At 36.0% G+C, this 14,210-nt stretch overlaps 3 non-coding genes across 3 annotated transcripts; all 3 read right to left on the bottom strand.

Moving 5' to 3' along the window:
• Positions 1-4,713: 4,713 nt before the first annotated feature.
• LOC113101611 (5S ribosomal RNA) lies at positions 4,714-4,832 on the bottom strand. The gene has a single exon (XR_003290242.1). It is a non-coding gene; the product is annotated as a 5S ribosomal RNA (ribosomal RNA).
• Positions 4,833-5,053: 221 nt separating this feature from the next.
• On the bottom strand, positions 5,054-5,172 carry LOC113101620 (5S ribosomal RNA). Its single transcript, XR_003290250.1, has one exon. It is a non-coding gene; the product is annotated as a 5S ribosomal RNA (ribosomal RNA).
• A 2,572-nt stretch (positions 5,173-7,744) lies between these two features.
• On the bottom strand, positions 7,745-7,863 carry LOC113101615 (5S ribosomal RNA). The gene has a single exon (XR_003290246.1). It is a non-coding gene; the product is annotated as a 5S ribosomal RNA (ribosomal RNA).
• Between the last annotated feature and the right edge of the window lie 6,347 nt (positions 7,864-14,210).

The following is a 14,210-nucleotide window of genomic DNA, read 5'->3' as shown; positions in this document are numbered from 1 at the left end:
TTTTCCTCATCCAAATACTTTTTGACTGTTTTGACTCTCATACTTTTTTTCTTTTGCTCAATATCTACTAGACCTAAACCTCCTTCTTCTACTGGACCAATTAGCGTGTTGTATGCAATTCTCGCAGGCTTTTTCTCCCATAAAAAATCCAAAATACATCTTTTTATCCTTTGTGCCGTCCAAAAAGGCATAGATGAAACAGACATAATATACCATATTTTGGACAACAATAAAACATTTACAATTAAAATCTTTCCTTTTAGATTTAAATTCCTGTATCTCCAAAATACTAATCTTCTTTCCATTGCTCCTATAATCTCTTCCCACATCTTATCTCTTGTATTTTTTTCCTCTTTTCCTAAAATTACACCTAAAATCTTCATTTCTTGTACTTCTTTGAAAGCAAAATTTTCTATTAAAACTGGTGATTTTCCGAATCTCATACAAACAGTTTTATCTTCATTTATTTTTGCTCCAGTGCCTTGACAAAATCTTCTCACTTCTTCCATAACTATTCCCACACTTCCAATATCTCTAACTATTACTGTCGTGTCATCAGCGTATTGAAATATTTTTTGTCCTTCTATTCCCCTCTCCAGTTCTATTCCCTGTATTCTTTCTTCTTTATTTATTACCATCCCCAAAGGTTCTGCTACCAAGGAGTATAACTGTGCCGATAGTGGACACCCTTGTCTTATTGAACGTGTAATTTTAAAAGGTTCTGTTAAAAAGCCATTGCATTTCACTTTTGTCATTGCTCCTCTGTATAAAATTGTTATCCATTTAATAAAATTAATTCCAAAACCAAAACGTTCTAAAATTGAAAATAAAAAACTATGTTCCACTCTGTCAAAAGCTTTTTCGAAATCAAGGCTGATTACATATCCACACTTATTTTCTTCTCTCATATAACCTATTAAGTCTCTTATACTACTTATTGTGTCTGCAATGTCTCTTCCATTTACCCCATATGACTGATTAGTCTTTATTATTGTAGGTAATACCTTCCTCATCCTATCAGCTAAGACTTTTGCTAAAATCTTTAAATCTGTATTTAGCATAGTAATTGGTCTAAAATTATTTAAAACTGTTTTATCCCCTTTTCCTTTATATATTATCTTCATTAGCCCCATTCCCATCATCTGATATAATTCACCTTTCTCAAAAACCTGATCATATACTTCTTTTAAAATTGTGCTTATTTTATCTTTAAAAGCCTTATAAAACTCACCTACCAGTCCATCTATTCCTGGACTTTTTCCTCCATTTAAAAGTTCTATAGCCCTCATTATCTCTTCTTTTTCTATTTCTTTTTCACAAAGTTTTTTATCTTCTTTTTCTACCTTGGCAGTAATTTGCTGTAATAAAAACTTTTTTTCCTCATTATTTATTTTATTTGTTCTAAAAAGGTCTTCATAGTAACATTTTATTTCTTTAAGGATTTCTTCTGTTCCCTTCACTGTTTTACCATCCTTCCTCTTTATTTCCTTCATTAGTTCTGCTTTTCCTTTACTTTTCTCCAAATTAAAGAAAAATTTTGTACACCTCTCTCCCTCAACAATGTATTTTGCTTTGCTTCTCATCATAGCTCCTTTACATTTTCCCTCCTCTATTTTCTTTAGTTTCTCTTCCAAGACTATTATTTTTTGTATATCTCCACTTCTCTTTTGTTGCTCTTCTCTTAATTCCATCCTTATCTCTTTTTCCTTTTTCCGTTTTACCCTCTGAACAGTTTTACTATATTTTATTGAAAATTTCTTTATTTCATATTTTACATTCTCCCACCATATTCTTTTATCCTCTACATACATCCCATCCTCTTTCTCTGTTTCTAATAATTTTTCTATTTCCAATTTATAACTTTCACTCTTTAAAAGCTCTGTGTTTAAAACCCATACTCCAGGTCCTCTCTCCTTTTTGTTAAAGTCTATCTTCAAAGAAACCATTTTATGATCACTCAAAACTGTATCTTTATAAAATATATCCTCAATAAAATAATCTAAATTTCTTGTACTTAAAATGTGATCAATCCGTGACTGACATAAAAAATTCCCTACAATTTGTTTTCTGGTAAACTCTCTTTTCTTTTCATTCCTCTCTCTCCACACATCCATTAAGTTATTTTCTTCCATTAGAGTTCTAAGTTCTTTTCTCCCCTCATCTGCTCTAAAAACCATCCCGTCTGCCAAATCTCTTTTACAAAAAACTGTATTGAAATCTCCTACCATCATTACTTTCTTCCACTTTTCTACCAAACCTCTTAATTCATTAAAAAAATCCTTTTTTTCTTTCACTTCATTTGGTGCATGCAAATTAAATATCACAAAGCATTCATCTTCATGTCTTATTTCAACTGCAATAGATTTTCCTTTCCCATCATCATATATTACTTTTACTTTCACATCTATACCTTTTCTTATTAAAATAGCAACCCCTCTTCCCATTCTTCCATCATCATTATTAAAAAATATTTCCCCAGCCCACCTCTTTTTAAAATCATCCATTACATCACCTCTCCAGTTTGTTTCTTGAAGTATTATTAAATCTTCATCTTTACACAATTCTTTAACCATTTCAAATTTTTCCCTGTTAAGTAAACCTCTTGCATTAAAAACAACAATACTTAATACCATAAAATAAGAAAATAAGTATTTAGGAATCACCATTGTTAACTTTCTTCTTCTTCCTCTTTTTCTTCTTCTAGGATCCTCAACACTTCAAATCTATTAACATTTTTCTTTATTTCCCTTTTAACAATTCTTTTCTTAGATGATTCTAAATTTGGTTTTACCTTTAAAGTCCTTCTTCTTACGAGTCTTCCCAAGTCCTTGCCACTCTTTTGATCCTCCAAATCTCTTCCCACTCCAATACCATATGTCATTTCCATATTTTGGCTGCTTTCTGATGCAGTAAACTTGTCTTTTGTATTTGTAACTCTGTCTGCTGGTGTCCATACTACTTTGTCAATGCTTTCATTTTCTTCAGATTTTTGTCCTTCATTTTCACTTGCCAGTTCCTTATCATTCTCCCTCTCTTCCTCCATTGCTGCCTCCTGTTGCTCCTCTCTTTCACTTCTTTCTTTTGTTTCTATAGCCTCCTTTAGTATCCGCCCATTTTCCTCTTGCTCCTCTTCTTCCTCTTCCTCTTCATCTTCCTCTTCCTCTTCCTCTTCCTCTTCCTCTTCCTCTTCCTCTTCTCCGGTATTCATCCAGCATTCACATTTGTTCATAGTTTTAAAACAATCTGGGCACTTGACTGCTGTACAATCCCTTGCATAGTGACCTTGTTCCTCGCACTTGTGACATGTAAACTCTGGACAGTCCTTGAGGATGTGCTGTGGACTCATGCACAATCGACATGTTTTTACCTGTTGACTGTGTATAATCCTAAAATGTTGTGTTCCTTCTGCGGTCTCGAAGCGTGTACTGTAAGGTAATGAAGCCACTTCTCTCGGGAATTTTACCTTTACAAATCTGGTTCCATCCTCGATGTCCGTTCTCGGATAATATCTTCTCCTTATTTGTGATGTGGGGATTACTCTCCACCCTTCCAACTTGTCCAGAATGGCCGTATCTTCTAGGTAGACTGGTAAGTGCATAAAGGAGACCACATACTCCCTGTCTTGTAGCTTTTTAGTTTCACACTTTATTCCTTTAATTTCCAGTCCATTTAGAAGTTCATCACAAAGCTCTTCTTTTTCCAAAGTTACCTCATATAATCCATGTTGTTTTGGTCTTACAGCAAGGATTTTTCCTTCTCCCACCTTCTCTACTATGGATTTAATGATGTCTTCTACTCCTCCATTTTGTACCTCTGCTACATCAATGGTTATGGTTGCCTCCTTTAAATATACTCTTTGATTTTCAATTATATTTTTTCCACTTTCATCTCGCAAACCTTTTCTCAGTCCTTTATCCTGTTGTCTGCAAATTTCTGTGCCTTTATCCTTGCAGTTCCTTTTGTGTTCCTCCATTTTCTTTGATTGCTCTTTCCCCACACGAGAAAAACAAACAAAAAAGTCAAACAAACTAAAAATAAATACCTCCCAGACAGCTTAAAAGCTGCTGGTTAGCATTGAAACAAAAAACCAAACTTTCCAACTGTTATTTTGTTCACTCCAAACATAAATAAAACAAAAAACAAAACAAAAATGCAGAGAGCCTATCTCTCTGAATTGCTGCCACACTACTTCCTTAGTTGCACTCTAGCGCCCTCAGGTTGGTATGGCCGTAAGCGAAGTTTGCTGCAAAGAGAGGGCTATTTAAAGACCAGCCAATCTTATCGCCAGTACATTATATAAGTAGGAAAGAAAACCCAAAAGCTTAAAGCACCTGGTATTCCTAGGCAGTCTCTCATCAAAGTACTAACCAGACCTAAACCTGCTAAGATTCAGAGATCGGGCATTGACTCTATTTTTTGGCAAAATTATTATATACTAAGTGAAAAATTTCCAAAAAGCTTACAGCACCTGGTATTCCCAGGCGGTCTCCCATCCAAGTACTAACCAGGCCCAAACCTGCTAAGATTCAGAGGTCGGGCATTGACTCTAGTAGGAAAGTAGGAAAGAAAACCCAAAAGCTTAAAGCACCTGGTATTCCTAGGCAGTCTCTCATCAAAGTACTAACCAGACCTAAACCTGCTAAGATTCAGAGATCGGGCATTGACTCTATTTTTTGGCAAAATTATTATAAACTAAGTGAAAAATGTCCAAAAAGCTTACAGCACCTGGTATTCCCAGGCGGTCTCCCATCCAAGTACTAACCAGGCCCAAACCTGCTTAGCTTCGGAGATCAGACGAGATCGGGCATAGCCAGGTTGGTATGGCCGTAAGCGAAGTCTGCTGCAAAGAGAGGGCTATTTAAAGACCAGCCAATCTTATCGCCAGTACATTATATAAGTAGGAAAGAAAACCCAAAAGCTTAAAGCACCTGGTATTCCTAGGCAGTCTCTCATCAAAGTACTAACCAGACCTAAACCTGCTAAGATTCAGAGATCGGGCATTGACTCTATTTTTTGGCAAAATTATTATAAACTAAGTGAAAAATGTCCAAAAAGCTTACAGCACCTGGTATTCCCAGGCGGTCTCCCATCCAAGTACTAACCAGGCCCAAACCTGCTTAGCTTCCGAGATTAGACGAGATCGGGCATAGCCAGGTTGGTATGGCCGTAAGCGAAGTCTGCTGCAAAGAGAGGGCTATTTAAAGACCAGCCAATCTTATCGCCAGTACATTATATAAGTAGGAAAGAAAGCCCAAAAGCTTAAAGCACCTGGTATTCCTAGGCAGTCTCTCATCAAAGTACTAACCAGACCTAAACCTGCTAAGATTCAGAGATCGGGCATTGACTCTATTTTTTGGCAAAATTATTATATACTAAGTGAAAAATGTCCAAAAAGCTTACAGCACCTGGTATTAACAGGCAGTCTCCCATCCATGTACTAACCAGGCCCAAACCTGCTAAGATTCAGAGATCGGGCATTGACTCTATTTTTTTGCCAAATTATTATATACTAAGTGAAAAATTTCCAAAAAGCTTACAGCACCTGGTATTCCCAGGCGGTCTCCCATCCAAGTACTAACCAGGCCCAAACCTGCTTAGCTTCCGAGATCAGACGAGATTTTTTTTTTTTTTTTTTTTTTTTTTATTAACAAATTTAAAATATTTCATTAAAAACATTGTACACATTTTCCACAGAAGCATAACAAACAAAAACAATAATTATTTGCCACAGGTTTGATAAAAGCCATTTCTCTAAACACCAAACACATTTATTTCACTTTACATTCAATAAATAACCTTTTATCTCCATTTTTCTTTTTGAAATACAATTAAGGCATTAGCATACCATGATACAATGTATAAAAACATTATAATAATAAATAATAATACAAATTTAAACCAAACATTGTATTCTTAGTCTACCTCCTCCTCCTCATCTTCCCTCAACACTTGAAATTTATTCTCAAACAAATGTTTCCCCTTATTGTATTTTTCCCTAAAATGTCTTTTTTTCTGGCCACATTCACATTTGGTATTACCTTAAGGGTTCTCCTTCTTAATGTCACCCTTTTGTCCTTTCTATCATCCATTCTGTCCACTCCTTTCTCCTCTTCAGTTATCTCTTGCATTTCCTCCTCCTTTTCTTTTAGTCCTTGGTTCTCCATTTCCTCCAATGCCCCTTGTGTTACTTCCTGTGATGTCAATATTCCTTTGTCCATTTCTCCTTCCAGCCTTTTCTCTTCCAATTCCATTTCTTTCTCCTCTTCAGTTATCTCTTGCATTTCCTCCTCCTTTTCTTTTAATCCTTGGTTCTCCATTTCCTCCAATACCCCTTGTGTTACTTCCTGTGATGTCAATATTCCTTTGTCCATTTCTCCTTCCAGCCTTTTCTCTTCCAATTCCTTCTTATTTTCCACAATAGCCTCTTTATTCACACCATCCTCTTCCTCATTCTCTCCACCATTTTGTAATTCAGTTTCTTTTGACATTCGCCCTCCTACACCTTCTGACTCTTTATTTTGAATTTCATTCTCCATCCAACACTCACATCTTATGATCACCTTTCTGCAATCCGGGCACTTAATTGCATCGCAATCCCTTGCGTAATGACCCTGGCCATTGCACTGATGACATTTAAAATCTGGACAGTCTTTGAACACATGTCCCGGATTCATGCACAATCGACAGGTTTTAACCTGACGATCATGCATGATCCTGAAATACTGTGTTCGCTCCTCCGTATCAAACTTTGTACTGTATGGCAGAGACACTACTTCTTTAGGAAATTTCACCCTTAGGTACCTTGTACCATCCGCAATGTCTGTGCCTGGATACATTCTTCTTATGATGTCTGAAACAGGTGTTACGCCCCAATTTTGTAATTTAATTAAAATGTCAGAGTCCTCAATATAGGCTGGCAAATGTATGAAAGAAACCACATACTCCCTTGTTTTCAGTTGTCGAATCTCACACAGTTTTCCTTTTATCATTAATCCTTCATCTAATCCATCGCACGCCTCCCTGTTTATCAGTGTAATTTCATATTCTTTTACTTGCCTTGGTCTGACTGCTAGAATCTTTCCTCCTCCAATCCTTTCGTTCACTGCTTTGATAATGTCCTCTGCTCTTGCATCTCTCTGATCCGCCATGTCAACAATTACTGTAGCCTCTTTAGAGTAAATCCTCTTGTTATAATCCATTCGTCCTTGTCCATCTCGTTGTTCTTTATCCATTTCTTTGTCTGTTAGCACTCGTCTTCCTCCTGCCATGTCCACTTCTTTGCCATGTAATCCATCCATTTTTCAAACAAAAGAAAAATTTCTCCCCAGACAGCAAACTGCTGCTGGGAAGTATAAAAACTATAACAAACAAAAATCAATAAGTTGCAAAAGAAATAAATCTTTACGCAGATAAAACAAAACAAAAAACACAAGGTGAGCCTCTCTCACCTACTGCCTACTACAAACTGCCAACTCACTTCCTGTGTGGCTCACTAGCGTTGCCAGGTTGGTTTGGCCGTAAGCGAAGTTTGCTGCAAAGAGAGGGCTATTTAAAGACCAGCCAATCTTATCGCCAGTACATTATATAAGTAGGAAAGAAAACCCAAAAACTTAAAGCACCTGGTATTCCTAGGCAGTCTCTCATCAAAGTACTAACCAGACCTAAACCTGCTAAGATTCAGAGATCGGGCATTGACTCTATTTTATGGCAAAATTATTATAAACTAAGTGAAAAATGTCCAAAAAGCTTACAGCACCTGGTATTCCCAGGCGGTCTCCCATCCAAGTACTAACCAGGACCAAACCTGCTTAGCTTCCGAGATCAGACGAGATCGGCCAAAGCCAGGTTGGCATGGCTGTAAGCGAAGTCTGCTGCAAAGAGAGGGCTATTTAAAGAGCAGCCAATCTTATCGCCAGTACATTATATAAGTAGGAAAGAAAGCCCAAAAGCTTAAAGCACCTGGTATTCCTAGGCAGTCTCTCATCAAAGTACTAACCAGACCTAAACCTGCTAAGATTCAGAGATCGGGCATTGACTCTTTTTTTTTTTTTTTTTTTTTTTTTTTTAATGAAAGATTATTATATAATTCGTGAAATTTTCCAAAAAGATTAAAGCACCTGGTATTCCCAGGCAGTCTCCCATCCATGTACTAACCAGGCCCAAAGCTGCAAATATTCAGAGATCGGGCATTGACTCTATTTTTTGGCAAAATTATTATATACTAAGTCAAAAATGTCCAAAAAGCTTACAGCACCTGGTATTAACAGGCAGTCTCCCATCCATGTACTAACCAGGCCCAAACCTGCTAAGATTCAGAGATCCGGCATTGACTCTATTTTTTGGCAAAATTATTATATACTAAGTGAAAAATTTCCAAAAAGCTTACAGCACCTGGTATTCCCAGGCGGTCTCCCATCCAAGTACTAACCAGGCCCAAACCTGCTTAGCTTCCGAGATCAGACGAGATTTTTTTTTTTTTTTATTATAAAAAATTTACATTCATTTAATTTGTTTCATACAGTTACAATTCATGACATTATTATTCATATTTCCCCCATAGCCAGTTTACACCATTTTCTTTCATTTCCAACATTGGATTCCCTCTTACAATCATTTCTATAAAATCATCCTCTTTGTTTTCCATTGAGAAATAATTCCATAACAGTCTCACAGAGTATTCCATCCTGTTTTTAAAGATTATCCACACATCAACATTTTTCCCATCATATTTCGCCATGTTTCTTCTCAACCATATTACATACTTTGCTATTGTTACACATAAATTAAAGGTATACATATTGCAGTCATTATGACCAAATAAAAACATTGTTTCCCACTTCTTTTGGTCCTCATCATACTTCCCCTCCAAAATTTCTTTTGCAATTTCCTTCATTTTTCTCATAAAATCATCTAACCTTTCACAATAAAAAAACAGATGTAACAGTCCTTCCTTTTCTTTCATACACACTTTACACTTTGCATCATTTTGAATTCCTATTTTATGTAATCTCATCTCTGTTAATATACAATTGTGTCTCAATAAATAATTAAAATTCTCTAAAATTGGTTCCATATATTTCAACCTCACGTTTCCCCAAATTTCATTTTCATTTAAGTCATCATATCTTTCTTTCCAGTAGTTCAAAGCTACTGGTTTTGTAAAAGCGATAGACCTAAAAATACTATACACATTCCTTACTTTGCATAAATTAAAATGAACGTTTTCCCCATTTAACCTTTTAAAAAATACATCTGGAAATTCATTCTCATCCCCACTCTCATAGTTTTCAATTCTTTCAATCCAGTCCTTTGGTATCGCTTTCTTTAAATCCTCATATTGTCCTTCTAACTTCCTTCTCCACGCCCTTTTGCCCCCCTCTCTCAATGCATCCACAACTGCCTGTAAAGGTACATAACCCTCTATCACCTCATACAATAGATCTTTTATTTGTCTCAAACCACAATCCCACCATTCTTTATAATACATGACCTTACCGTCCCTTATGATATTCGGATTTAAAAACAATGGTTGTTCTAAAAGCTGGGCCCTTCCTTTAGGTAAAATCAGTACATTTTCTAAAAATTCCCCCCATGATTCCAAAACCTCCACATAAAAACATGGCAGACCTTTTAACATCCAGCTTTTCATTTTCATCCATAAAACATTACATCCCATATTACATTTTTCCAGGTAATATTCCATGACTCTTTTCCAAATTACATCACTTTTGCTCTCTAGAAACTTCTGAACTGTTTTAATTCTCAGCGTTCTCATTCTTAAAAATGGATCTAAAAGTCCCAATCCTCCCTCCTTTAGGTTTCCAAGTAATGTATCATATGCAATCTTAGCCCTTCCATTTCCCCATAAAAACTTTAAAACCAATTCTTTCATTTTTTTGTAGTACAGATGAGGCAATGGGGTTACTCCCAACACATACCAGACTTTCGACAGCATCAATGAATTTATAATTAAAACTTTCCCCCTTAGCTTTAAATCTCTCATTTGCCAAAATCTCAGTCTTTTTCCAATTCCATTTAAAACACCTTCCCAATTCAAAGTGTCTGCCTTATTAGAATCAATACCAACCCACAACCCCAAAATCTTGATGTGCTGCATTTCCTCCTTGAATTGTATATGCTGCGGTATTTCCTCTACTCTGCCAATCCTCATACACACACTTTTCCCCACATTTACTTTGGCTCCCGACCCTTTACAATATCTTTCTAAAATCCCCATTGCCCTATCAATACTTTGGATGTCTTCTACCAACAAGGTTGTATCATCTGCATACTGATACACTGCTTCTCTTTGGAAATGGTTCTTTATTTGTATTCCTTTGATTTCTCTGTCTGCCTTAATAGCCAAACCAAGTGGCTCGGCTACCAGAGAGTAAAGTAAGGCAGACAGTGGGCATCCTTGCCTGATCGACCTTGTTGGTTGAAAACAATCCGTTAAAAAACCATTGCATTTTATGCATGTTAACACATCTGAGTAAAAAATCCAAATCCATTTTCTAAAATTTTCTCCAAAACCAAAAGCCTTAAGAACATCAAATAAAAACTCATGCTCTACCCTGTCAAATGCCTTTTCTAAATCCAGACTTATTAAAAATCCCCCCTTTCCCTTCTCCTTCATATAATAAATTGTGTCTCTTATACTTTTAACCACATCTACTATATCTCTTCCTTGCACCCCGTATGCCTGTGTTGTTTTTATTATTTTTGGTAAAACCTTTTTTAATCTGTTTGCTAATACTTTTGCTAATATTTTAAAATCTGTATTCAACATGGATATAGGTCTAAAATTTTTAAGATCTTTTGGATTACCGCTTTTTTTGTAAATCATTTTTACCATGCCTATCTTCATTTTTTCACTCAACACCCCCTTCTTGAAAATTTCTTCAAAAACTTCTTTTAAAATTGGCACTAACATTTCTCTAAAAGTTTTATAAAATTCATTAGTCAAACCATCCACACCAGGGCTCTTTCCAGGTTTTAACTGTTGAATTGCAATATCTATTTCTTCTTCCTTAATTTCTTCATCACACAAAATCCTGTCCTCACCTGTTAACTTAGATTTAATTTGTTTAATCAAAAACTCCTCATCATTTTTTCCTATACCTTGTCCCTTAAACATGTCCATGTAATAGTGCTTTACTGTTTTCAAAATTTCTTTAGTTTCTGTTTCTATTTCCCCTTTTTTATTTAAGACTTCTTTCAATAGATCAGCCTTCTGCCTATTTTGTTCTAAATTAAAGAAAAATTTTGTGCATCTTTCTCCCTCTACTGCATATTTTGCTTTACTTCTTATAATTGCACCCTTACATTTTTCCTCTTCTAATATCTTTAATTTATCTTGTAGCATTATTATTTTTTCAATTTCCTCTTTTCCATTGCTTTCTGACACTTTACTTAACTCATTATTCAGGAGTTTGGTTAATTCGGTTTCCTTCTGTCTTTCTAATTTTCTGACATTTTTGCTGTATTCTATTGAACATGTCTTTATTTCCCACTTAACACTATCCCACCATACTCTTTTCTCTTCCCTATACATTCTATTAATTTTGCTTTCTTCCACAATCCCTTTAATACTTTCCTGATATGCATTACTCTTTAAAATCTTTGCATTTAAAACCCACACTCCCCCTCCCCTTTTCACACTTGAAGAATCTAATGTTAAAAATAAGAGAGAATGATCACTAAGACCAACTCGTTTATAATAAACATTAGTAATATTCCCTTGCATTTCCTCTGTACATAAAATATAATCAATCCTACTTTGTTTCAGTTCTTTTAAAACAAATTGTCTTCTTGAAAATTGCCTACTCGTTCTATTTCTTTCTCTCCACACATCAATCAATTTAAAATCCCCCATCAGTTTGTTCAACTCCTCCCTTCCCTTATCAGTCTTAAAAACCATATTACTTGCTAAGTCTAATTCTGTAAAAACAGTATTAAAATCCCCCATTAAAATCACCCTTTCATTAATTCTTACATTTGCAGATATTGTTTTAAAAAATTCCACCTTTTGCTTTTCTTCATTTGGAGCATGTATGTTACATATTGTACATCTCTCATTTCCTTTTTCTATTTCAACAGCTAAACATTTCCCTGCTCCATCATTAAACACCACACTTTCTTTTTCACACACCTCTCTTCTTATTAAAATAGCAACCCCTTTCCCAGTTTTCTCTGTACCATTATTACAATGTATATTCCCATCCCATAAATTTTCAAACCTTTTAACACAATAATTTTTCCAATTCGTTTCTTGTAATACAAATACATCCACCCCTCTACATAATTCCCTCATATTTTCAAATTTCTCCACATCCATTAAACCTCGTGCATTAAATGAAACAACTCTTAAAAACATAAAACAATATAAAATAAATAGTTAAAACATTTCATTTTTTTTTTCAGTCATGCTCCATATCTCTCAGTACATCAAATCTGTTCTCACAACCCTCCTTGTCTTTTAATATTCCCTGCCTTAAAAATCTTTTCTTGCAATGTCTATATTGTGTGTTTACCTTTAAAGTTCTTCTTCTTTGTATTCCTTCTCGTTCTTTCCTACGTTTCTCTTCTCCTTTTCTCTCCATTCTCCTCTCCTGATAACCTTCCTCGTCGTTTTGTTGTTCCCCATGTTCTTCGCTCATATCCATAGTCTTTTGCACAGTCCATTGAGATGTTGTTATTTCTCCATCTAGTTCTTTCTTCTTTTCTCCTGTGTCCCCCTGATGTTCTTTCTCTCCATTGTCCTCTCTCAGTCCACAGTGTTTCTCTTCTCCTTTTCTCTCCATTCTCCCCTCCTGATAATCTTCCTCATTGTTTTTTTTGTTCCTCCTGTTCTTTGCTTATTTCCATGGTCCTTTGCACCGTCCCTTGTGATATTGTTTTTTCTTCCATCATTTTCTTTTTCCTCTCCTCCTGTGTCTGCTTGATGGTCTTCCTCTTCATTTTCCTCTCCCAGTCCACAATCTTCCATCTCCTTGTTTAAAACATTGTCCATCTCGGTTTCCCTCTGCTTTTGCCCACCCACATTAACAACCATATCTGTTTCTTGTTTCACTACTATTTCTCCCTCCCCCATCCAACATTCGCACCTCACCAACACTTTCCTACATTCCGGGCACTTCACTGCATTGCAGCTTCTTGCCAAGTGCCCCTGCTCTTTGCACTGGTAACAAATAAAGTCCGGGCAATCTTTAAATACATGTCCTGGATCCATACACAATCTACAGGTTTTCACCTGCCGATCGTGTATAATCCGAAAGTACTGTGTGCCCTCAGCAGTCTCAAACTTGCTGCTATATGGTAGAGATACAACTTCCTTTGGGAACCTGACCTTTACATATCTCGTACCATCTGCTAATTTCAGTACCCGGATATGTTCTTCTCTTAATGTTGGTTGAGGGAGTTACACCCCATGCCTCCAATTTATCTAATATATCCTGATCATCAACATATGCAGGCAAATGCATAAAGAAACAACATATTCTCTTACTTGTAGCTTTCTAATCTCACAAAATTGTTGCTTGATTCTTAGTCCATCCTCTAGCTTTTCACACTCCTCCTCATTTGATAATGTGATCTCGAATTCTTTGCCTTGTCTTGGTCTTATCGCCAAAATCTTTCCTCCTCCAATTTTTTCATTCACTTCTTTGATAATATCCTGCACCGATCCATCTCTCACCTCTGCCAGATCCACAATTACAGTTGCTTCCTTTGAATAAATAATCATTTTCTTTGCCTCGTTGTATCCAAGCCGTTGTCCTGTAGTGTTTTCCGTGTCAAAGTCCCTGCGTCTTTCTCCTGCCATTTCCTTGTTCATTTCCATGTAATCAGTCCAATTTTGAAAAAATAACAAAACAAAACCTCCAAAAATAAAAATCCTCCCCAGACAGCCTAGGCTGCTGGGAAGTGTTTGAACTTAAAAACAAAACAAAACAGAAAAACAGAAAAAAAGCTAACTTTTAAACAAAAAATGGGTTTACAAACAACAATGGTGAGCCTACTCTCACCCACTACTGCCACTCACTTCCTGCTAGCACTCTAGCGTTGCCAGGTTGGTATGGCCGTAAGCGAAGTCTGCTGCAATGAGAGGGCTATTTAAAGACCAGCCAATCTTATCGCCAGTACAATATATAAGTAGGAAAGAAACCAAAAGCTTAAAGCACCTGGTATTCCTAGCAGTCTCTCATCAAAGT

The sequence above is a fragment of the Carassius auratus genome, unplaced genomic scaffold, assembly GCF_003368295.1.
Source record: "Carassius auratus strain Wakin unplaced genomic scaffold, ASM336829v1 scaf_tig00217616, whole genome shotgun sequence".
Taxonomy (NCBI): Eukaryota; Metazoa; Chordata; class Actinopteri; order Cypriniformes; family Cyprinidae; genus Carassius; species Carassius auratus.
The sequence above is the reverse complement of the archived record's forward strand: the minus strand, read 5'-3'. Positions and strand labels throughout refer to the sequence as shown.